Here is a 24,034-nt window from a genome sequence, read left to right as displayed (position 1 = left end):
GCTAGCTTGCCCACTGCTCTTTTCCTCCACAGCCAGCTCCCTCCAAATCTCAATTTTTTGTCAAGATCTTACCAACTCACCTTCCTGGCCCCTTCTCCACCTCGATGGGGTTGTAGATGGTGAAGTGGTTTCATTTAGTGGCACTGGTTGGTGGTGCTAGAGAGGCTCTTCTTGGCTGTTGTGGAGGATAATTGATGTTAAATGCTGGCACAGGTTCTAACGCATAATGACACTAGCAGTGCTATCAGTGATTGATGTCAAATGTTGATACCCACCAGCTCCATGTCCCCCTCCCTCCCTGTCTCTTCACCGCAGCCTCAGTCCACACCTGCCCAGCTTGCCCTCATCTTCCCTGCCCTATTCCCCTCCCCTTCCTTTTTCTTTCCATTTAGCTGATTCCCTCCTAACTAAACCCACCCATCTTCCCCCAAAAATGTAATGGAATGAACAGTGTCGCTATCACAATGTTCGCTCTGCCTTTGTGTTCAACCCCCTTCCCCCAGCCTTTGTCTTTTTGCTCTATATAGACTGTATGCTCTTGAGTGGGGACCATCTACTATCTGTCTCTACTGTGTCTGCTGCAATCGGGCCTTGCTCTTGGCTGGCCCCGAGGCACTACTGTAATAAACGGATTAAATAATACTGTTAGTGTTGCTGAGTCATTGTGTTACTAATCTCAGACACTGAAACTGTTGCTAGACTGTTTGCCTGCCTTTGGCATTTCACTTCAGTGGCACTGTGAAACTAGAATGGTTTGTCTCTGTATAGTTTCACGTTCTGGTTCTGTGGTGTGGGGGCTGTTGGCAAACACTTTTTTCCCCCGCTGTCAGTCATTTCTGCCTTCATCCCCCTATTTCACTGAATTCTAAAAATCAAGAAAATTCAGTCAAGTGAGTGGGAAGGAAAATAAAGGGGAGGGAGAGGAGGAAAGGAGAAAGAAGCCGGTGAATGTCAAACCAAAAACAAAACAAAAAAGAGCTTACAGTACAATGCCTACCAAAATCAAAGCAGCAAAAGTTGCAGTGAATGTGAACCCTAGGCTGACTTGATTTACTTTCATGTCTTAGGACATTTAGTTCCATACAGTACACTGTCCAAGGCAATTATAAATATTACAATTTCTGCCACTGAAACTGATCCAAATCCATTCATAAGAGAACATCAAACGTTGCCTGTCAGCCACACGAACACTTTATGACAGGAATTTATACCAAGATAAAACTCACATCTTTAATCACTCTGAACAAGCTGTACAGAAGAGCAAACCAAGCCTATGGTGACTGTCTCTTCTTTTTTTTTTTACTTTTTAAAAGGTTTTAGAGAATATGAACCTGGGTACTCAGGGAGCTGCTTTACTCTAATTTTCTTAAATGTGCTGATCTTAGAAAAAATTGGCCAGGATTTAAAAAAAAATGATGTCTAGAGTTAGCCTCCTAAATCCATATTTAGACACTGAAACAAATGGCCTGATTTTCAGAACTGCTGAGCACTGAACAGCTTCCACTAAAGTAAATGAGAGCTGCTGGAGTTCACCAAATTTGAATGTTAGACTAAGTCCCAGGGGAGATGGATTAGTGAGTAGAGGGCTGGTGAGTCAGTTAAAGGTATGTGGAAAATAGAATGTATCCCATGAATTTCCAATGTGTTACATAGATATCACCTCCACATATTAGTCATGATAGATACACATTCAGCAACACACACAAGGAATTCACTGCATGTTACTTACATTAAAAATCAGAAAAAGCTCCTAAGAGAAGTGACTGGTAAGCTGTTCATCTCTAGGTCACTGCTTCTAATCAAACCAGGGTTGGAAAGCTGGTACCAACTGATACCTGTGAGAAATGAGTCAGTTCCCGTGGTGACAGGTTTCAGAGTGGTAGCCGTGTTAGTCTGTATCAGCAAAAAGAATGAGGAGTACTTGTGGCACCTTCGAGACTAACACATTTGAGCATGAGCTTTCGTGGGCTAAAACCCACTTCATCGGATGCATGCAGTGGAAAATACTGTAGGAAGATATATATACACAGAGAACATAAAAAAATGAGTGTTGTCATACCAACTATAACAAGATTAATCAATGAAGGTGGCCTATTATTAGCAGAAGGAAAAAAAACTTTTTAGTGATAAGCAAGATGGCCCATTTCCAACAGTTGACAAGAAGGTGTGAGTAACAGTAGGAGAAAAAAAATATCATGGGGAAATAGCTTTTACTTTGTGTAATGACCCATCCATTCCCAGTTTTTATTCAAGCCTAATTTAATGGTGTCCAGTTTGCAAATTAATTCCAATTCTGCAGTTTCTCATTGGAGTCAGTTTTTGAAGTTTTTTTGTTGGAGTATTGTGACTTTGAGGTCTGTAACTGAGTGACCAGGGAGGTTGAAGTGTTCTCCAACTGGTTTTTGAATGTTGTAATTCTGGATGTCTGATTTGTGTCCATTTATTCTTTTGCGTAGAGACTGTCCAGTTTGGCCAATGTACATGGCAGTGGGGCATTGCTGGCACATGCAGGCATATATCACATTGGTAGACGTGCAGATGAGCAAGCCTCTGATAGTGTGGCTGATGTGATTAGGTCCTATATTGGTGTCCCCTGAATAGATATGTGGACAGAGTTGGCAACTGGCTTTGTTGCAAGGATAGGTTCCTGGGTTAGTGTTTTTGTTGTGTGGTGTGTGGTTGCTGGTGAGTATTTGCTTCAGGTTGGGGGGCTGTCTGTAAGCGAGGACTGGCCTGTCTCCCAAGATCTGTGAGAGTGAGGGATCGTCCTTCAGGATAGATTGTAGATCCTTGATGATGATGCACTGGAGAGGTTTTAGTTGGGGGCTGAAGGTGACGGCTAGTGGCATTCTGTTACTTTCTTTGTTGGGCCTGTCCTGTAGTGGGTGCATCTTCCTAGTGAACAGACCCCATGCCACAGTCAGCACCAGAGACAAAGGGCACAAAGACTGATTTATTCTCTCAACCCTAGCAGTGCTCCTGCCAGGTAATAGCTGATACCCATTTCAGGGAAAGATTGTGCTGTAACTTCTCCTTCTGAGACTAGATAGAGGATTTCAGTTTCCAATACTTCAATTTGGCATCTTTCAAGAACATTAACTTCTTTTTCTTACATTTCACTCACTTTTTTTGTATGAATTGGTCAGTTTAAAATTGTGAATGGCATGGAGCTTAGTTTAGAACACAGTTTTAGCACAGTAAGAACCTTTCCGTGCTACGTAATTCCATTAAGTATAATAATCATTATGAAGTCAGTTGGAGTGCAAGATAACATATCTTAAGAACCTTCAAAGGAAAAAGTATAACTGTATCTACCTAATTATACATCAAAGAGTACTTAGGAATAAATTCTGTTATCAGCAATGTTAGATTTTTTTTGTGCTCTACTTTCATAATAATTTGAAAATACTGCTACTAGTATTAACCACAGATTTATGCTTAACTGTGCTCAGATATTAGAAGTGTCCAAATGTTCTTTTACAAATTCATTCTATTCCCATCATTAGAGATTCTCATTTCATATTTCTTGTAAGTCTAGTCCATTCTTCTTACAGAAGTATTTCCACTGTGGTCCATTTCTTAATAACTGCTGTCTTGTCATAGTTCAGCATAATATTTTAAAAGGCCATAAAGGTCCAATTATTCCAGTTTTGTATTTGCCATTTGTATTTCAGTTTTCAATTATTTTCACATTTCTGTTATCTTCTTCTCTACAAAAATGTTTATATAGTGGAATTCTCATAGTATATGCAAGAATGCATCAGACTCTGATACTTACCTCATAAATTGTTGGGAAACATTTTTATTATACTTGCTATATAATATATAGAACTAAATTTATGCTGTGACACTTGAGATTTGGCAGCATTACTCCCATGTATATTAATGGAAACTTTTGCTGTTGAAACATCCGATACAATGCTGAAAATGTACCCCTGAGTAGAATGGTAAAATGAAGTAAAATAAAATACTGCCTCAAGACATTTTGAGCCTAAATGCATATTTTAAACCTCGTATCTTTAGGTTTGTCAGAAACCACACTTTTCCCAGTTTTGTTTTAATTTATCATTATTATTTGCTAACTTGCTAATATGCTTGATGCCTTGAAAGCATGCAATCTAAACAAGACTTGGGAGTCAGATCTTCCAATGTGTAAAATGATATAACTCCATTGATTTACACCAGCTTGGGATCTGCCCCATAATATAGACAGCATGTACTGGGAAGCCCAGAGGAATGAATGACTAAAATTCTTTTATTTTAATTCCATATTAATATTTTTGCTGATTAACATCTTGTGGGCATTCTGAAAGAAGGAAGTCTCTGGTATGGACCTGAATGAATAGAGAGTAGTAGGTTGGTGATCGGAATAACCAGGGTGTCCCACACACAGGGGAAGTGTTGACAAAAACCAATGGAGGTAGAAAAAACAAATGAAGACTGGGATCATTAGCAGAATGGAGAAAGGAGGATAGTGACATAATAAGAGACTAAAATAGAGTGTAGGCCTGGTGGCGCAAGCGGTGGGTGGAGCTAACCACACCAAGTATGTACCTACTGACTTGGAGGGTACTTACTTAGGGTGACTAGCACCTCTGCTGCTTGCCACACCACAGCTATGTTCTATTTTTAGCACACTAGTGCAGGTATGTCTCCTTAAGATGAAATTTACACCTCCAGCATGAATGCAGAGTTATGTAGGGCTTTAAAGACAAGGAGTTTAAATTGATGCAGTGGAAAATGAGCTGGTGGAAAACTTAAAGGGGAGAGGTGATGTGATCAGATCAGTAGGTGAATATGATGAATTTTAGTGGCCATGTTTAGGATGGACTGAAGGGGAACAATATAGATGTCAAAGAGGACACAGAGGCTGCAGTAATCAAACCAGGAGATGGAGTATCATCTGCCTGATTGGGGAGGGAGAGTCACAACATGAATATGTCTCTTATATCTTTGCACTACCATCAAGTTAAATCATAGACTATCAGGGTTGGAAGGGACCTTAGGAGGTCATCTAGTCCAACCCCCTACTCAACACAGAACCGTTCTCTAACTCAATCCCCAAATGGCCCCCTCAAGGGTTGAACTCACAACCCTGGGTTTAGCAGGCTAATGCTCAAACCACTGAGCCATCCCTCTCCCTAGGCACATTCCTGACACAGAGTCCACTCTCCTGACAATTTTCAAATCCTTGCTCCAAGACTAGAGCATTTCAAAGAAGTCTCAAGAATTTGAGCAAACCAATGTATTGTTCCTTAGATTTGTTCTCAGAAATAGCTGGACTGTTTGGGCTGAAATTCTCCAAAAAAAAGAAAAAAAATTCAGCTGGAGGCAAACAACTGGTATGAAAAGATTTTTAAAAGTAGCAAAATTATAGGCAATGGAAACTAGGTTTTATGATGGGAATTATTGAGCAATTTAAATAATAGGTGGGGCTGGTAACCCCACTTATAATATGCACTGATTAAATAAAATTGTTTGACAAGCAGTCTGAATATTTTTCCATTTTCTGATACTGTAATACTGGAACTAAAAAATAACCCCTCTGTTTCCAGAGCAGCTTGCAAGGCTTAAAAAAATGGCTAAAATTAAAGCCAATGGGAACCATACAGATAAATGGGAGTAATACAGCTAAAACATTACAAAATATTTAGCCATTTTCCCTTGGTACAATTTTTCTGTTTAAAAGGAACATCTGATTCAAATATTGAAATGATGTTGCTAACTCACTCATTTAACAGTCCTTCTAAAAGCACTTTAAAATACCTTCTTAGAAAAAAATACCTTAAATATTCTAATTCCCAGACCAGCAGTGTCACAGGAGACCATTATGAAATCTTCTCCAAGTAAAATCTATTTTATAAAGGGTAAATATTAATATTGTTATACAGTTAAGAGGTGGAATATTAAAATAAACTAGTAATAATACTTTGAACTTTTCTGTGAACTTCTATCCACAGACTGTGGAGAGCTGTACCTATATTACTGAGTTAAGAGTCACATTTTCTCTGGAAAGTAGATGTGATGGGTTTGGTCAGAGAGACCCCTTGGGACTGTCACCTGATGTGCTGAAATTACCTCTGAGCCCATTTTCCCTATCAGCTTGGGACTCCGGAACCCAGTCTTGTTGAGCCAGACATGCAAGCCTGCTGCAACACAGACCCAGGGTATGAACCACATCCCCAAAGCTGCAGGCTTTAACTGAAAATGACTCAGCAGGTACTCCTGTCTCCAGCACCCAGACACCCAGCTCCCAATGGGATCCAAACCCCAAATAAATCCATTTTATTCTGTATAAAACTTATACTGGGTAAAGTCATAAATTGTCCGCCCTCTATAACACTGATAAAGAGATATGCACAGCTGTTTCCTCCCCCAGGTATTAATCACTTACTCTGGGTTCAATAATAAACAAAAATTATTTTATTAAGAATAAAAAGTAGAATTTAAGTGGTTTTAAGTAATAACAGACAGAACAAAGTAAGTTATCAAGCAAAATAAAACAAAACATACAAGTCTAAGCCTAATACATTTAAGAAACTGAATACAAGTAAATCTCACCCTCAGAGATGTTCCAATAAGCTTCTTTCACACACTAGACTCCTTCTTAGTCTGGGCCCAATCCTTTCCCCTGGTACAGTTCTTGTTAGTTCCAACTCAGGTGTTAACTAGGGGATTTCTCATAACTGCCCCCCTTTGTTCAGTTCCACTCCCTTTTATAGCTTTGACCCAAGGTGGGAATCCTTTGTCTCTCTGGGTTCCCACCCTTCCTTCTAAATGGAAAAGCACCAGATTTAAGATGGGTTCCAGTATCAGGTGACATGGTCACATGTCACTGTAAGACCTCATTCTTCATTACCCACAGGCAAGCCCCTACACCCACAAGAAGGCTTGCAGGTAAATAAACCATCTACAGCCAATTGTCCTAGTCAATGGGTGCCATCAAGATTCTAAACCACCATTAATGGCCCACACTTTGCATAATTACAATAGGACCGCTGTGTTAACTTCTTATTTCTAGTTTTAGATACAAGAATGATACATACAAATAGGATGAACACACTCAATAGATTATAAGCTTTGTAATGATACCTTACAAGAGACCTTTTGCATAAAGCATATTCCAGTTACATTATATTCACATTCCAAACATATTTTCATAAATCATATTGGGTGCAACGTCATAGTAGAAAACAGGATCATCCTCATTTTAGAGATGAGGAAACTGAGGCCTAAAGAAAAAATAACTAATTTCTCCAAGGTCACCCAGGTGATCACAGGAGAGCCAAGAAGAGAATGCAGAACTCCTATGCTTAGCCACAGGTCCATCCTTTCCCTCTGTCATAAAAATGAAATAGGGAGTTTTTTTAAGACATGTTCATTCTTCCTAGATCTTATTTTGAACAGAAGCATAATAAAAGAACACACTGTATGCCTTAATCTGGCAGACAAAAAGAAATTAAAAATCTGGCAGAGCCAATATGCTAGTTAAATATCAGGATCAAATATACAACATGGTGAAAATGAAAAGCAAAGGTCCAGCAGTGTTTGGTCACTTTTCTGCAAGCTATTATTACAGACAAATGGGAATAAGGCTGTGTGGAAAGATTAAATTATTAGATGAAACATAAAATAGAATTACCTGAATGTAAAGCAATTAAAGTGATGGGAAATGTGACTAATAATGAAGTGGGAGAAAGAAAACACACTGTTACATGCACCCATTTGTGCAGTGTGGGAGAGAATACACGCTATTCCTCACTTGATATGTAATACTCATCAGATTCTATCCCCCATCCACATCCCACGCAAAAACTGTGGCTACATATACTGCAGGGAAATATTACCACATGCTCATCAACATTGGAGACTTACAGGGGACTGACCCCTCTAAACAGCAGCACGTGGGCGGGGGGGTGGAGAGGAAAGGGGAGAATAATGAATGCAGTACTCTAGCATTATCCTGAGATGATGCAAAAGGGACACAAGGGAATTTCTAGCTCTAAAACAGGTGATATGGGGAGATGCATGCCTAATGTTGATTAAAATCCAGTTTGTGCCCACAGAATTTAGCAGTTGGAGAATTCTTAGCTCATTTAAATATGACCTTTAAGCCTATCATGGTGCCTGAGTTGGAGTGATCTATTGCTGAAGAAGTGCTATTCAGGTTAAAGTTGCATTTAAGTATCATTAATTTACAATCCCAATATTTCCAAGATTTTTAAAAGTAATTTTTAAGTAACTAAGAGGAAGAATACTAATTTCACGTAATTGCACCACTTCTCCAATCACATTACACGATAATGAGAAAAGATATGAGAAGCATGGGAGAAACTAGAGATTGAACAATCCCAGAACAGTCCACATTCAGTGATGAGAAGGCATTATGCCTCATCACTCACAATCGACACATAGTTCTTTCTACCTCTATTTATCTGGCACTGCAATTATAGCCAAATAAATAATATCAGAATGACTCCACTGAGGATGCTTCAAGTTATTTTTGTTTTGATTTTGTAATTAAAATTTTTGCAAAAATTACAATCCAAAACTGAGGGGTCCATGCCTCTGAAACTTACATCCCACTTTGATTTGCCAGAGTTCAGATTTGATAACCTTCAGAATGGTTTTCCCCTGAGTAGTGTTCCTCAGAGGAACACTACTCAGTTCCTTACTTGTAGCCAGGGATGGTTTTCTAGGTCTGTATTAATATGTAAATTCTACTGGATTCAGATCCAGTGCCCAGCTTTGGCCTGAGTAGCTGGACCAAAAAGAGCAATGGCCAGAGTACTTCAGTGGAACATAAGGACTTCCAACACTTCCCTCCCCCCCCCACACACACATGCTGCACCCGATTTATTCAGAAAATGGAGTACAAAAGGATCCGTGTATTATTTTATTATGTATTTATCATCTTGTGCCTACAGCACCCACTGAATCAGGGCTCCACACTGCACTTGAGCTTGTATGGATCGCACCAAATCCAGAGGCAACATTTTTCGTACCACCTGACAATTTCATTATGAAATGGATGAAATAATTTTAATACATAATTCCTAAAGTTGCAAAAAAAAAACTTTAGTAGCATACCCAAAGTTTGCAAATGGAAAGGCTTCCTTAATATCTTCCAATAAGGCTATAGGCAGTACTGCTTACATTTATCTCTCAAAAATATGTCTGTATAAAAGGAGGAAATTTCCATCTGAGAAACTCAATATCGATTAGATGGTTTTTTAAAGTATAGTAAATTGAAGCTGTTTCCTAGTGTATTTAGAGAAACTAAGGATTCTCAGAATATGATATTTTTAACACAGTTCTGAATTCTCATTTTTCCTTCTCAGTTGAATATTATCAAGGACAACCATATCAAACCTCTGTTCATAACAACAAAAAGTTTTTCTCATGTACCTCAACAAGACCTCTGTAATTTCAGTAATCTGAATTTGCACAAGGCAGCAGTAATTTTCTGCATTGTTTGCACACATAATTCCAATTTATTAAAAAGAGTCCCAAAGATTGTTCATCATTTTTGACAGTCTCTTCCATCTTCTGAGTTGATTTAAATATAAGATGCAACATGATTTCACAGTCTTCCTTTTTATCAGCCTACAATTTTGAAGCGGAGATACTATACTCCATAAAGTTGTCAGTCACTGGAAATGGAAAATAATTTACATTTTCTGGAGCTTGAAAAACACAATGACTTTACTAAAATAATGTCAAATGAGAAAAAGGGAAATAGGAAACAGTTTTTCTATCAGAGAGGGAACTAAAACGGGAGATCTCTAATACAAGAACTAACCAGGTGTTTTACTTCCTAAAATCTCACAGAAATCAATGCATTTTCAGTTACCTTAGGGATGGTCTGATCTTGAGCAAGTTACAAAAGGAATCCAAGGTCGCTAATTTAAAGTCACAGTTTTGGAATGTTAGAATACTCGCTAATAAAAATATTGAGTTTCAGTAATCCTTATTATAATGTAAAGAGTAAGCTTTTCAAAAGCTCTCAGCATTGGTCTAGCCAATAATAAAATTCCCATCCACCTCAATGGGAGTAGTTGAATACTATCAAAAATCCGACTCTGTATGGGTCAGCAGCTCCTAAGACTCCCAATCCATTCTTGCGTTGTCTCTCAGAAGGATACTAATAAATTTATAAGTAAGCTAGATTAAAAAATATATTCACTGTCCGAAAAGTTATGCTACTAATTTGTCACTGAAAGTCATGGTTCTCAATTCCTGCACAATATACTCTTATTCTGGAGTGTGTGTTTTCATTAGGAGTATATCTTACGAAGATCAGTCACACTGAATACATTTTTTAGAAAATTTTAGAGTTTATCCTGCCTTGTCTGATCTCTTGATGTAATCTTAAATCAAAATTTTAAACTTGAAAATTGGACTCAAACACCTCTTCCATAATATATTATATTAAGTCATCATACATAAATACATGTTGATATTACCATCTATTTCTGTGGTAGCTATGTGGTAGCTGGTAGCAGTGTTGTAGTTAAAAATCTGTCATCGTTACTATTAGAAATTCCCAATTTGCAAGGTTTATCATTCAGCTTTACAATGTAATGCCTTAATCTTGCACCACTTACTCGTGTGAGGAATCCTTATTCACACAAGTACCCCCATTAATTAATCACTTCAGTTAAGGATCCAGGACTGCACCCTAATTTGAGGATAACATTTACAAATTAAGATTTAGCTTGAAGGCAAATGTCTTTCTTTTTTCCCCTCCACATATAAAACAAAGTATAAGGTCTTCTGAAATGAAACGTAAACACCAAATTGTTTTCAGTGTAAAAAACAGGAAATGTATCAAGTGATTAGTCATTACTGTGGTGTGAGGGTATTGGCTATTTTAAAAGAGATCTCTGAAATGTGGCACAGATGTTTATCTTTGCTTGTGTGCTGCAGCCAGTACTTTTTGGAAAATATTCTGATGGATTTTACTATGAATTTTACTTGAGATGCTGAGTTTAAAGATACTTTTCAAGATACGCATTTACTGAAAACACAAAGCAAACTCCAAAATGGAGGTTGCCTTGAAGGGCTGAGAAAGAAGAGCTCCTGGGTCATTGGGATCCAAGCATGACATCAGGTTCACCAAGGCAAAAGTCCATCCGGATAAGTCCGTCAGTCAGATCCACATTAAGTTTTTGTTTTTAAAAAGTGTCTTAATATTGACCTTAGTTGGCAAATAATGGACTTTTAAAAAATGTTATAAATGTATGTAGGCATTTCAGGTCTGATCTTTTCTATGAAGGCACTAGTGCATCATAAAACAGCAGGAATTAATTATCAATTCAGGGAAACATGATTCTCCAATTATCATTATTATTAAATATTTGTATGTAGGTAGCACTTAGATGTCCTAGTCAGGGAATGGATCCCCAATACACTGGGCACTGTATGCACATATAATAAAGACCAAACAGCTTACAGTCTACATACTACATCCTTGTCCTTACAGAAGCAGGAATTGGCAGCTGAGGACCCTGACATCCCCTGGTGGTGCCAGTGCATTGATAGACCTGTTGTATAATGTGAGGTACCAATATGCCAGAAGACGTGCTGAAGCACTGTGAGGGTTCAAGTGCCATAACTCTTGAGGCACTGATGATTCCAGAGGAGTAGAGCAGGGTGAACATTTTGGGAGGATACTTCTTTTTGATGAAAAATGCAGATTCATATCAACTGAAACATTTAGCGAACTCACGCTGAATTCAACAAATTGTTTCAGTAGAAACCCTGCCACTCCACCCCACCCCTCACCAAAAAAAAGTTGAAATGTTTTCTTTTGACATTTTCAAAACTAAATGTTTGACTTCTAGATTCAAAATGACTTTTCTTTTTGAATTTTCCTTCAATTTTATTTAATTATTTTAAAAAAAGATAAAGAAAAACTCCAAAGTGAAACTAAACAAATGTTTCATTTGACCAGAAACAAAAAATATTTGACATATTCAGTTCACCAGAACAAAAAATAAAATTCCTTTTGGGTGACCCAAAACAATTTTTTCTAAAATTTTACAATTCCAAAAAATCAGTTATTCTCACAGTTCTACAGAGGAGAGTGAGAGACCCAAGGCAGTGGAGGCTGATGAAACAGTCCAGCTGCCTATGCAGCACTGTATTAGCCAGTGATATTGCCTGTGCATCACTGGGGTCAGCAAGGAGCCTGCACTCTGAGGCAGTAAAGATGCAAGTATGTGGGGACTGGTGAGGTGCTCGTGCACCCAAGTTACTCAAGGTACCGTTGAGCTAAGGCACCTAGATGCTGAGGTAGAGGTGGCATTGGTGTCCCAGGGCAATGAAGGCGCTGGTGCATGAAGTACTTAAGGTGCTTGTTAGCTGAGTTGTCTGTCCGCTAGAGCAGGGGTGTTTGTGTGTGGAGGTGGAGGAGGCACCGGCATGTCAAGAAAATGGAGGTGTGGGTACATCACATCTCACAAGGTGCCAGTGAGCCAAGGCATTTGTGCACAGAGTTATTCAAGGCACCAAGGGGGGAGGTGCATGGTTGCATTGAAGAGATGAGGCAATGGAGCACCTATGTTCCAACAGGGACATTGGTGCTCCAAACACTAGATCCGGTTCATCAAGGCAAAAATGCACCCTGATAAGCTGATCTTGGCCCAGCAGAGCCTCACAGCTAAGTCGCTGTCACAGTGCAAGAAGCAGCTGTTATCAACACATCAAGTTCAGCCATCAGAGAACCAATAGAAGAGAAATAAAACAGAAAAACACAACACAAAAATTATCAGCAGCCACTGATTAACTGAAAATATGCTGAATAACTGAAAATAGCATGGGGAAAATTTGATTCAGAGACAGGAGCTGGTAGCAAGACAAGCTCCCAGGAGTGCTAGCTATGGGAATAGCTAACATCCAAGCCTTAGGCAGTAGCCACAAAGAAGAAAGCCCACTTGCTAAACAGCTGGTACCTCGGGCAAGCCTTAGAAAGACTACATTAATATTTCAGTGCAAGTGATACCAAGAGCTGAAGGAAAGAGGAAGCCTCAGATTAATGAGGCTGACTGGGAATTAAGGAAATAATGACAAAAAGCAGGGACAGCAGCAACAAGAGCTAGAGCTGTGTGAGAACCGTTGGCAGCAGCTCCTGGGGTAAGCTTCCTCACTGATCACAGCTGAAAAGTTGCTGTCTGAAGTGTTCTTGGGCCTGCAATACCTGAGGTTAGAGCATGCTTAGTAGGACAAAAAGCCCTCAAGTCAGCCTGCAGATCCTTAGAGGATCACAAATCTCAAGAACCAGGGAGTTTCACGAGCTGATTTGCACTGGAGGATGAAACACAAGAGTGGGAGTCCTGCACTGATCAAATCATTAGAGAAATTAAATTGACACCCAAAAAGTAAATTTATGAACCCAGAATAAACTGAAAAAATCCAGGAAATGAAGTTCTCACTTTATGTAAATTTACTTTTTTTTTAATAGTTCTTTTGCCATGAACTAGGTGCCCAGATTTTGACCAGCTGAGAGCTACATTAGCAATTTGCCCAGATCCCCAGGGCCAAGCTAATCTACTTAAAAGGAGTAGACTGCAGCCATCTTTAATATAGATGTGTGTTCTTAGGCAACTAAAGATCCTGATATGCAATGCTATATCTTGATCCAAACAGCCTTCTGTTCAAATTGGTATGGAACACTTCCTTCTGGGATCTCCATATGCCTCTCCTCCACAAACTGTGGGCCACATTTGGCCACCTGTGAAGTAGAAGAAAGAAAAAAAGAGAGTCCAAATAGCTCTGAAATTTTAACAGGTTCCTCAGCAAAGTATTAGAATCATATTTACAACTTTATGCAGATCCAAGATTATGCAGAGATACTCAGAAGAAAAATTAAATGAGGAAACAAGAACAAATGTTCATGCATAGTTTATCATTCATGCCAGTCTAGAAAAGTGTATTATACCCCAAAGAAAGAAACAGTAACTCAAGCGCATAGCAGTATATTTATTGTTTTCCTGCAAAGTAATTATCCATCACCACATCATAATATAACCCCATAAAGTAAGATTCTTTTACACTGATGTAGTACAGAAATGTAATACCTTCCAAGATGTTTTACAGCCCCACATTCTACAATTTCCAGGTTTAAGCAAAAAGAAAAATGCAAGATAAATAAGAAATTCGCATTTCTGACCATTAAGGCAAGCCATGTACATTCAATAAAACATTATTTTAAAACCAATATAATCAAAAATAGTCTGAACACAAGGATCAAAGTTTAAAACCTAAGTTCATTGATGCCTCCAACTCCTCATTGATAAATTCTTTACAGCCTTATTTCTCACCTAAGAATTGTCATACCATATCAAACCAACAGTCCATCCAAACTAGTATCCTGTCTCCTACAGTAGCCATGACCTTATATTATAGGGAAAGATGTAAACTCACCTCCCTAATAGACAATTGTGCAACAACGTGCTTATGTGCAGAGCTTCTTCTTAACTTCAGGAAGTTAGAATGTCTTATGTCCAGAAACATGAGAATAGATATCTGTTAAACATTTTTATCTTAGCTAGTGTAACTGGGGACTGCATCTTGACATGGTGGGAAGGCTTGTGTGTTCCAATGACCCTGAGAGCTGTGCTGGTAGGAGCGTTAGCTCCTGGTAAGGCCACTCAAGCCAGACAGGACAAAGGGGAAGGACCAGATGAAAAGCAGTCTACATGGCAACTGGCTGAAACCAAGAGCTGAGCAGCATTCAAGTAACTTAGCAAAGCTCAGGAAAATGCCAACAGTTTCAGTGGGATGAGTGCCTGGGAAGGATTAGTGGGAACCCCAATGGAAGAGGTACCATCAAAAGATGGAAGAATTAAATCAATGAATTAACTAATGGCAGCCACAAACCAGAGGAACGACAATGGGAAACAACTCTCTGTAATTTCTCCCATGAGATTTTTCATGGCAGAACAAAGGCAAACCTTTAATCCACATGCGGTGTGGTGGACAGAGACCCTCCCATATTAGAAGGTGCAACAAACTATACTTGGGAGGAGGTTCTGGTGAGTAAAAGTACTGGTTGTGGTTATGATGGTGCCGTATGAAATCTGTCAGAAAGTATAGATGTTTGCATCAAAGAAAAGTGTGATCTGAACCTTCTTAAATGAATTAGCAGAATAGGAAGATGGAGTCTGAGGAGTACATAGGAAGGGAAGCCCACCATTGTGACCAAAGAATTGGAAAGATAAAAGATAGACACCTGCGGAATCTCTGAGCTATGATGAAATGTCAGGGGCCATTTCATGACAATGGATGTATATGGATGGAGTGCTACTAAGGATCTGAGAAAATGAGTGAAAATGGAGTCACATTTGTCTTATCCAAGGAGACCTCAAAATGTGGGCTTGGATATAACCCAATCAGTGATAGAATCTTTACAATTCATCTTCAAGTCAAGCCAATCAACATGTCAATCATACAGGTTTACAGTCCTACAACTGCAGCTGACAATTATGGGACTGATGAGTTCTTTGAACAGCTTGAGGAGACAATCATTAAAACATCAAGCAAAGATATCTCCCTTGTAACTGAGGAGTTGAATGGGAAAGTTGGAAGCGTAAGCTCTCATAAAGAAGTAATGGGAAACAATGGTCTGGATTTATACAATGAGAGAGGAAGACATTTAGTTGAATCTATGCCCAACTGGCCTAAATAAAAAGAGCTGCAGTGCAGAGCAGAGAACAGTTGTTGCCTGCTGCTGGAGGAGTGTGGATGGTGTTCCTGGCTGGCTGAGGAAGCTACATGGCTATGAACAAAGCAGTTGCCAGCAGGGACCAAAGGAGCAGAGAAGGTCAAAGACTTCAGCCCTACGGTGAGGGTGAAGTGTTCATAAAGGTGTTGGGGCTGAGGGAAAGTGGCCTAGGGAATTGTAGCAGCAACACAGGTTAGTTAAAGGGATGCTGCTATTCATAAGGTCCCTGGACTAGGACCCGGAAAAGTGGGTGGGCCCAGGTCCCCCACATTAGCCATTGGGGAAGTGGCTTGAATACTGAACTGTAATACTCTCCCAAAAGGGGACCTGAACTGTTTAGTGTCCCAGCTGGAGGGCTGTACCAGAAAAGTCCAGAGGGGCAAAGACATTGCCTCCAGGGAGGAATGTCTCAATACCAGAGCTGGGACTGCTTAAAGACAGAGCCCAGAGAAGGCTACAGGAAGAGGCCAATTGAGTCCTGGAATAGGCCCCTGTTGGACTATATACCCTGGAAGGGGGTTGTATTTCATGTTCAGACTGTGTGAGACTCAGCTGGAGGGCTCAGTCATGGAAGACCTACTGCAATTAGAGTGATAATGCAGGCACACACATTCAGCCAAGGGGGTGCTCACGAGAGGTGAGTGCCACCCCCGTTAGAGGGTCAGACCATCAACTGATAGCCTCAAACATAAAATTAAAAAAAATAAGACATTTGGCAGGTCCACTGTGTTTGGATCTGTCCAGAATCAACAAAAGCTATGCGACTTCTGTACAGAATGGGTTTCAGTAGATATTTTGAAATGTATACTTTGGCAGCTTTGAGCATGGAACTTTTAATTTTATTACAAAGAGTGAAAAAGAATGGCTTGGAGACTCAGGAATGTAGGAGAGAGTATAAGGAGCTTAGAAGACAGATCCAAAGGCAAATTAGACAAGATAAGAGTAAATACATCAGAGCAAAATGTGAGAACTTGAAAGCTAGAAAGAGCAATAATACAAAATGTATATTCACAGTGGTTAGACTTGTTACCAGAAAATTTTCCCTGCAATTGAACATAATAAAAGATCATAATGGCAAAATCCTCATTGAAGGTGATGATAGCAGACACTGGTGGAGAGATTACTGTGTCGCTCTGTATGCCTCATTAGAGCCACTCACAATACAGGATGACAGAAAGGACAGTATGGAGCCAGAGCCATCAGTCCTGGAAGAGAAGTGGTGTGTACTATTATGAAAATGAAGCTGGGGAAAACACCAGCACAACTGTTAGGGAGGTCTGGTTCCACCTCTAAGAAACCTCCAGTTGAGACACTCTCATAGCCTAGAAAAAGCTAAGTTATTTAGCTCATTAAAGAAAATTAAACATTAAGACTAGGGTGACCAGAGAGCAAGTGTGAAAAATCGGGACGGGGGTGGGGGGTAATAGGAGCCTATATAAGAAAAAGACCCAAAAATCGGGAGTGTCCCTATAAAATCAGGACATCTGGCCACCCTAATTAAGACTAAATAGAAAATCTTTCTGAAGAGCATGGAATTCAATGAACTACAAACTTTGAGTGCCAATTAATCATTCAATATCCTGCCCACCCATGTTGGCATTGCTTGTGAATGTATGCAGGGGCATGTACTGTGCCAGATGACAATTTTCTGTTGTTTATTTATGCATGTTGGCCTGATGACCTTGCTAGTTTTCATGCCTGAAGGAGTGGACTGAGATTATTGCTGCCTAGACTTGGCTGCCTGTGAAGGGGCTGTATAGTGAGGAGGCCATTCTTTGAAGTAAGAAATTTTCCCAATTAGAAAGGTCAAGTTCTTGACCACCATGGTAGAAGGCACATTTATCTTCAGTAGTAACACTAGGATAAACTTGGACTGGTACTCACTGAGGAAACTTCTGGCTTTATAAAATTTAGGCCAGGAGAAGAAAGAAGAAAGAAAGGGTGGGCCAAGAAGCCCCTTACTGTCGGATGGATCTTCCACATCTGGTCTACTGTCCCTCTTATTACTTATCATATCCCCCCTTAGTCTCCTCTTTTCCAAACATACCCAGTTCCTTCACCTTTACTCATATGGCTTGAATTCCATCCCTTTGATCATCATTTCTGTCTGGATCCTTTCCAGTTTCTCTACATCCTTTCTATACATTGGTGACCAAAATTGGACACAGTACTCCAGGTGAGGTCTAACCAGCACCATGTAGAGCGGTACTATCACCTCCAATGACTTGAATGCTATGCCTCTATTAATGCAACCTAAAATTGCATTTGCTTTTTTTGCAACAGCATCACGTTGCTGACTCATGTTGAGGTTGTGATCCATCACAACTCCCAGATCCCTCTCAGCAATGCTGCTGCCAAGCCAATTATTTCACATTCTATATTTGTACATTTGGTTTTTCTTCTCTAAGTGTATCACCTTCCATTTGCCTTTGTTGAATTTCATTTTGTTGTCTTTAGCCCAGTTATCCAATTTATCAAGATCCCTGTGAATTTTAGCTCTATCCTCCAAAGTGTTGACAACCTCCCCTCAGCTTAGGTGAATGTTTTCACTTTTATTTGCTTGTAACCATTTTGAACTTAATTTCTTTTGCATGGCATCACTTAACCTATGTACTATTGTTAATAAATTTGTAGATGGGCTTTTTTAATCTAAACCAACTCAGTGCTGTCTTTGGACGGAAAGGTTTATTTACCCCAGTTAAGAACATAAGAAAGGCCGTACCGGGTCAGACCAAAGGTCCATCTAGCCCAGTATCTGTCTAGTGACAGTGGCCAATACCAGGTGCCCCAGAGGGAGTGAACCTAACAGGCAATGATCAAGTGATCTCTCTCCTGCCATCCATCTCCATCCTCTGACGAACAGAGGCTAGGGACACCATTCTTACCCATTCTGGCTAATAGCCATTTATGGACTTAGCCACCATGAATTTATCCAGTCCCCTTTTAAACATTGTTATAGTCCTAGCCTTCACAACCTCCTCAGGTAAGGAGTTCCACAAGTTGACTGTGCGCTGCGTGAAGAAGAACTTCCTTTTATTTGTTTTAAACCTGCTGCCTATTAATTTCATTTGGTGACCCCTAGTTCTTGTATTATGGGAATAAGTAAATAACTTTTCCTTATCCACTTTCTCAACATCACTCATGATTTTATATACCTCTATCATGTCCCCCCTTAGTCTTCTCTTTTCCAAGCTGAAGAGTCCTAGCCTCTTTAATCTTTCCTCGTATGGGACCCTCTCTAAACCCCTAATCATTTTAGTTGCCCTTTTCTGAACCTTTTCTAGTGCTAGAATATCTTTTTTGAGGTGAGGAGACCATATCTGTACACAGTATTCGAGATGTGGGCGTACCATGGATCTATATAAGGGCAATAATACATTCTCAGTCTTATTCTCTATCCCCTTTTTAATGATTCCTAACATCCTGTTTGCTTTTTTGACCGCCTCTGCACACTGCGTGGACATCTTCAGAGAACTATCCACGATGACGCCAAGATCTTTTTCCTGACTCGATGTAGCTAAATTAGCCCCCATCATGTTGTATGTATAGTTGGGGTTATTTTTTCCAATGTGCATTACTTTACATTTATCCACATTAAATTTCATTTGCCATTTTGTTGCCCAATCACTTAGTTTTGTGAGATCTTTTTGAAGTTCTTCACAATCTGCTTTGGTCTTAACTATCTTGAGAAGTTTAGTATCATCTGCAAACTTGGCCACCTCACTGTTTACCCCTTTCTCCAGATCATTTATGAATAAATTGAATAGAATTGGTCCTAGGACTGACCCTTGGGGAACACCACTAGTTACCCCTCTCCATTCTGAGAATTTACCATTAATTCCTACCCTTTGTTCCCTGTCCGTTACCAGTTCTCAATCCATGAAAGGACCTTCCCTTTTATCCCATGACAGCTTAATTTACGTAAGAGCCTTTGGTGAGGGACCTTGTCAAAGGCTTTCTGGAAATCCAAGTACACTATGTCCACCGGATCCCCCTTGTCCACATGTTTGTTGACCCCTTCAAAGAACTCTAATAGATTAGTAAGACACGATTTCCCTTTACAGAAACCATGTTGACTATTGCTCAAGAGTTTATGTTTTTCTATGTGTCTGACAATTTTATTCTTTACTATTGTTTCAACTAATTTGCCCGGTACCGACGTTAGACTTACCGGTCTGTAATTGCTGGGATCACCCCTAGAGCCCTTTTTAAATATTGGTGTTACATTAGCTAACTTCCAGTCATTGGGTACCAAAGCCGATTTAAAGGACAGGTTACAAACCTTAGTTAATAGTTCCGCAATTTCACATTTGAGTTCTTTCAGAACTCTTGGGTGAATGCCATCTGGTCCCGGTGACTTGTTAATGTTGAGTTTATCAATTAATTCCAAAACCTCCTCTAGTGACACTTCAATCTGTGACAGTTCCTCAGATTTGTCACCTACAAAAGCCAGCTCAGGTTTGGGAATCTCCCTAACATCCTCAGCTGTGAAGACTGAAGCAAAGAATCCATTTAGTTTCTCCGCAATGACTTTATCGTCTTTAAGCGCTCCTTTTGTATTTTGATCATCAAGAGGCCCCACTGGTTGTTTAGCAGGCTTCCTGCTTCTGATTTACTTAAAAAACATTTTGTTATTACCTTTGGAGTTTTTGGCTAGCTGTTCTTCAAACTCCTCTTTGGCTTTTCTTATTACACTCTTGCACTTAAGTTGGCAGTGTTTGTGCTCCTTTCTATTTGCCTCATTAGAGTTAATAAACTCTGATGTGGTTTTTGTCTCTTTAAAGGAACAAATCAACCTTATTATTTCTCTGAACTGTTCAGTAGAAGGCTGGACAGTGTAGAGCATAGGGTTTGTAGAAAATTTGGGACTGGGGGTATGTTGGGGTGACCCTGCAAGTAGTAACCCAGGTTGGCTGAAGCCAGAGTGGGGCTGTAGACTGGCTGCTGGGATCAGAGCTACTGAACCAGGGTTCTCTAGCACATAGACACTAAAGGTGTGACCTGCATGCTGGTAGGCTGGCTGTGAACACCCCAGGCTGGGAACTAAAGCAGCAAAACAATTTAAGGCACCCAGGCTTGCAGGGAAAATGGTGACACAACCCCTTATTAGTTTGGATTGAACCCCACCCCCATGACAACTGTGGCATCTCAAAATGTACAGAGGTTTGACTCGCTGAAAGCTTCGTTTTATCAAGTGTGACTGATGGATGCAAATCATGGGAATTTAATGCTGTTGACAAGAAGAAAATTGACACCTTTGAGATGGCATGCTGGCAAAGACTTTTGCATATCTCCTGGATGGAAAAGAAAATGAATCCTTATGTTAGAAGCATTATTGGAGAGAAGCAGACTCTGTTATCATAAATCAACAGATGCAAATTTATGTGCTTTGGTCACATTAGGGCATAGAAATTGAAATAATCTTTAGAAAGTTCTCATGCAAGGATTCATGGCTCCCCACCCTAGCCTTCAGAACCAGAGCTCCAGCCTAGGTTGTACCTTCAAAGTGCAGTGTATACAGCTCTTTTTAGAGCACTAGCATGGGCCCTGCTACCCTTAGTCTGTTGACCCAGGGTGAGAGGATCACTAAAAATCTGTAGACACAATCTTAGCTCTCTGTGCCTCAGTTCTCCATCTGTAAAATGGAAATAATAGTAATTTCCTACCTCACAAGAGTGTTGTGAGGATAAATACATTAATGGTATTCAGATCCTCTGGTAATGGGGGCCATAAATAATTACCTTAGATAGAAATGTTTAGCCTTTTTAATCCAGTAAACTCTTTGCCTCAATAATGTCTTGAAACAGTGAGTGCCACATTCTGTAAAAAGGCATCTACTGTTATCGGTTTTAAACTGAGATATTGATTTAATTGTATGTGCCCTTGTTCTCATATTCTGAGAAACAATTAAATCAGAGCACCTTTCTTACCTCCTCTAAACCATTCACTTCACCTTTTATTCATCTCTGAATCTCTATAAATACCCTAGTCTTTTTAATCTCTCCACATATGGAAGTCTTTCCAAGCCTCTAATCATTTTCATTGCCATTCTCTGTACTTTTCCGTTTCATCAATATCCTAACTGAGATAGCATGCCTAGAAATTAACATAGTATTCAATATGAAGGGATACCATCAATTCATATAATAGATTCATAATATTTTCAGTACATGCTCAATCCCTTTCTTGTAGTTGTTGGATTCTCCCGTCACTTCAACAGCTGAGTGTTCAGCCAGTGTTGACTGGAGTTATGGGTTGTTTTTATGGCTTTCTTCTCCCATAAGAAGCCAGCCCACTCCTGTACCAGCCCCTCTGAGATGCTAGGTATATACTTGAGCAGCTAGCCCCTCCCACCGCTTCTCCCCCCATAGCTACACTCTATTTCTCGCACAGAGTTAGCATAGATATCTCCTTGAGCTCAAAATTACAGCCCCAGTTCAAAGTGTAGATGTACCTTAATGTGTATGAATGGATGAAATTACTGGAACCAATCTGCATTATTTTGCATTTAGCTGAATTGTATTTCATCTGCCATCACATTTCTCATTTGCGTAGTTTTCTTTGGTCCTTCTGAAACCGCTAATATTCTTCTCTAAAACATGAGGACTTAATATTTTGCATCATTCACAAATTTTGATGCCTCATCTTCCAGCTCACTAATATATTAAATAATCCCAATTTTAGCATGGACCTGGAAAATACCTTGGGATAGACACTCTAGTAGAAATCAAATTAAATAAAGCCCTGTATTATCATCCTCCCCTGATCAGTCCCATATTGGCACCTTATACCTGTCCCTCCAAATTGTTCAGCACAAGAGTCTCAAACTTCTTCAAGAAATTCTTAGAGGTTTCTAAATTTTCCATTTCTGACTGATCTTTTTCAAAAGTTTTCTTATCGAGTTATCCTTATTTATGTTTCAAGACCAGAGAATCGTATCTGATTTAGAAGCAGCTGGAGAAGTCAGCTGTTGAGTGCTTATCAGTTTTAGTTGCAGCTGCTTTTTCAATAAATCTGTTTTCTCCAGCTTGGTTTTATATATGGGTATCCTTTTAAACACAACTCAATCTATGTTTAAAAAAAAATCTTATCAAAACAGAGTCTTAAATTTTGACTCCTCCCATCTTTAGAAATAAGGGCCAAATTTTCAAAACTTCCGGCCTCCACTGCACATACAAAACAGGTAAATACAAATGTAATTAGCAGGGTTGAGTACATAATTACCTTTTCTTGCACTCTAAAATAGTCTTATACTTCTCAGCTCAGTCAGAATATGTCAACCATATTAGAAGCCAAATTTCACCCCAGAAAGATCTGAGGCTAATAATCTACTATGTTGTTCCCAAACAGAGAAACTCCTAGTAGATGCAAATTCCCCTATGATCAAAGACCCCAATGGGCCTGTCTAAATCAGAATGAAAGGTCTGTTTTACAATATTTTAACTAACATTTTAAAACTCTAGCACAAACAGGGCAAATTGTATTTTAGCTGGAAGAGATGAACCCTATGCTGTCCTACAGAGTTCACCTTGTCCTGACTATATCAGGATTTTAAAATGTTAGTTGAAAATATGTTCGCTAATAAGTTTTAAAAACAAATCTTTTATATTAATTTACACCTATCTTCTAATAAATGAGGCAAACCTGGAGAGGGAAAAGAATGATATTTCAACCTTCATTCTAAAGGTCCTGTATTTTTTGATGTAACATTGTTTTGATATTTAAAAATAATGATTAAATATCTATAAATCCAAGAGTATGACTAACTACAAAATAAAGATTACCCCACTTTAACAAAATCTCTCTCACCTTCTTTATTTCAGATATTTTTCATTCAGACAAATGTGCTAAATCCTACTTTTAAAAAAATGAATACATATATAACTGGCATATTTCAGTTTTCTATAGAAAGAAGATACAATATGTTTCCTTATTTTACACTGCAGTAAAAGTGGCCACAGCTGCTCACCTCAGAAAGCAGATGGATGTTCACATACTATATCATAGTATATATTTCAGGGTGAAATTTTAACTGCTTGAGTGTCACATTTTAATTCAATATAGCTGAAACAGGAAGATTAAAATTGTAAAACATTTCCTGCGCTAATTGATTGATGAATAACAGCTTCCAAGAACAGACCTTTCATTAATCTCATTGCCTATATGCCTATGAACTGAAATCCACTCAGATTACCTGAAGTCACAAGAAAAGATAACTAAGTACAACTTCCATCTTGCAGTTTCTATTTTCCAGGATTTTTCTGGAACTTTAATTTATTGGCTAGAAGCAGCCAGAACAGCCATTTC

The 24,034-nt window shown here is 39.2% G+C and overlaps 1 long non-coding RNA gene across 1 annotated transcript in view; it reads right to left on the bottom strand.

Moving 5' to 3' along the window:
• Positions 1-106: 106 nt before the first annotated feature.
• Positions 107-24,034, bottom strand: part of LOC123363750 — a 48,688-nt gene continuing 24,760 nt past the window's right edge. Inside the window, exon 3 of the long non-coding RNA XR_006576882.1 lies at positions 107-175. This is a non-coding gene — a long non-coding RNA (uncharacterized LOC123363750). The remainder of the gene's footprint in view (positions 176-24,034) is intronic.

Source organism: Mauremys mutica, chromosome 2 (assembly GCF_020497125.1).
Source record: "Mauremys mutica isolate MM-2020 ecotype Southern chromosome 2, ASM2049712v1, whole genome shotgun sequence".
NCBI classification, from domain to species: domain Eukaryota; kingdom Metazoa; phylum Chordata; order Testudines; family Geoemydidae; genus Mauremys; species Mauremys mutica.
This window is presented reverse-complemented; position numbering and strand designations above follow the sequence as displayed.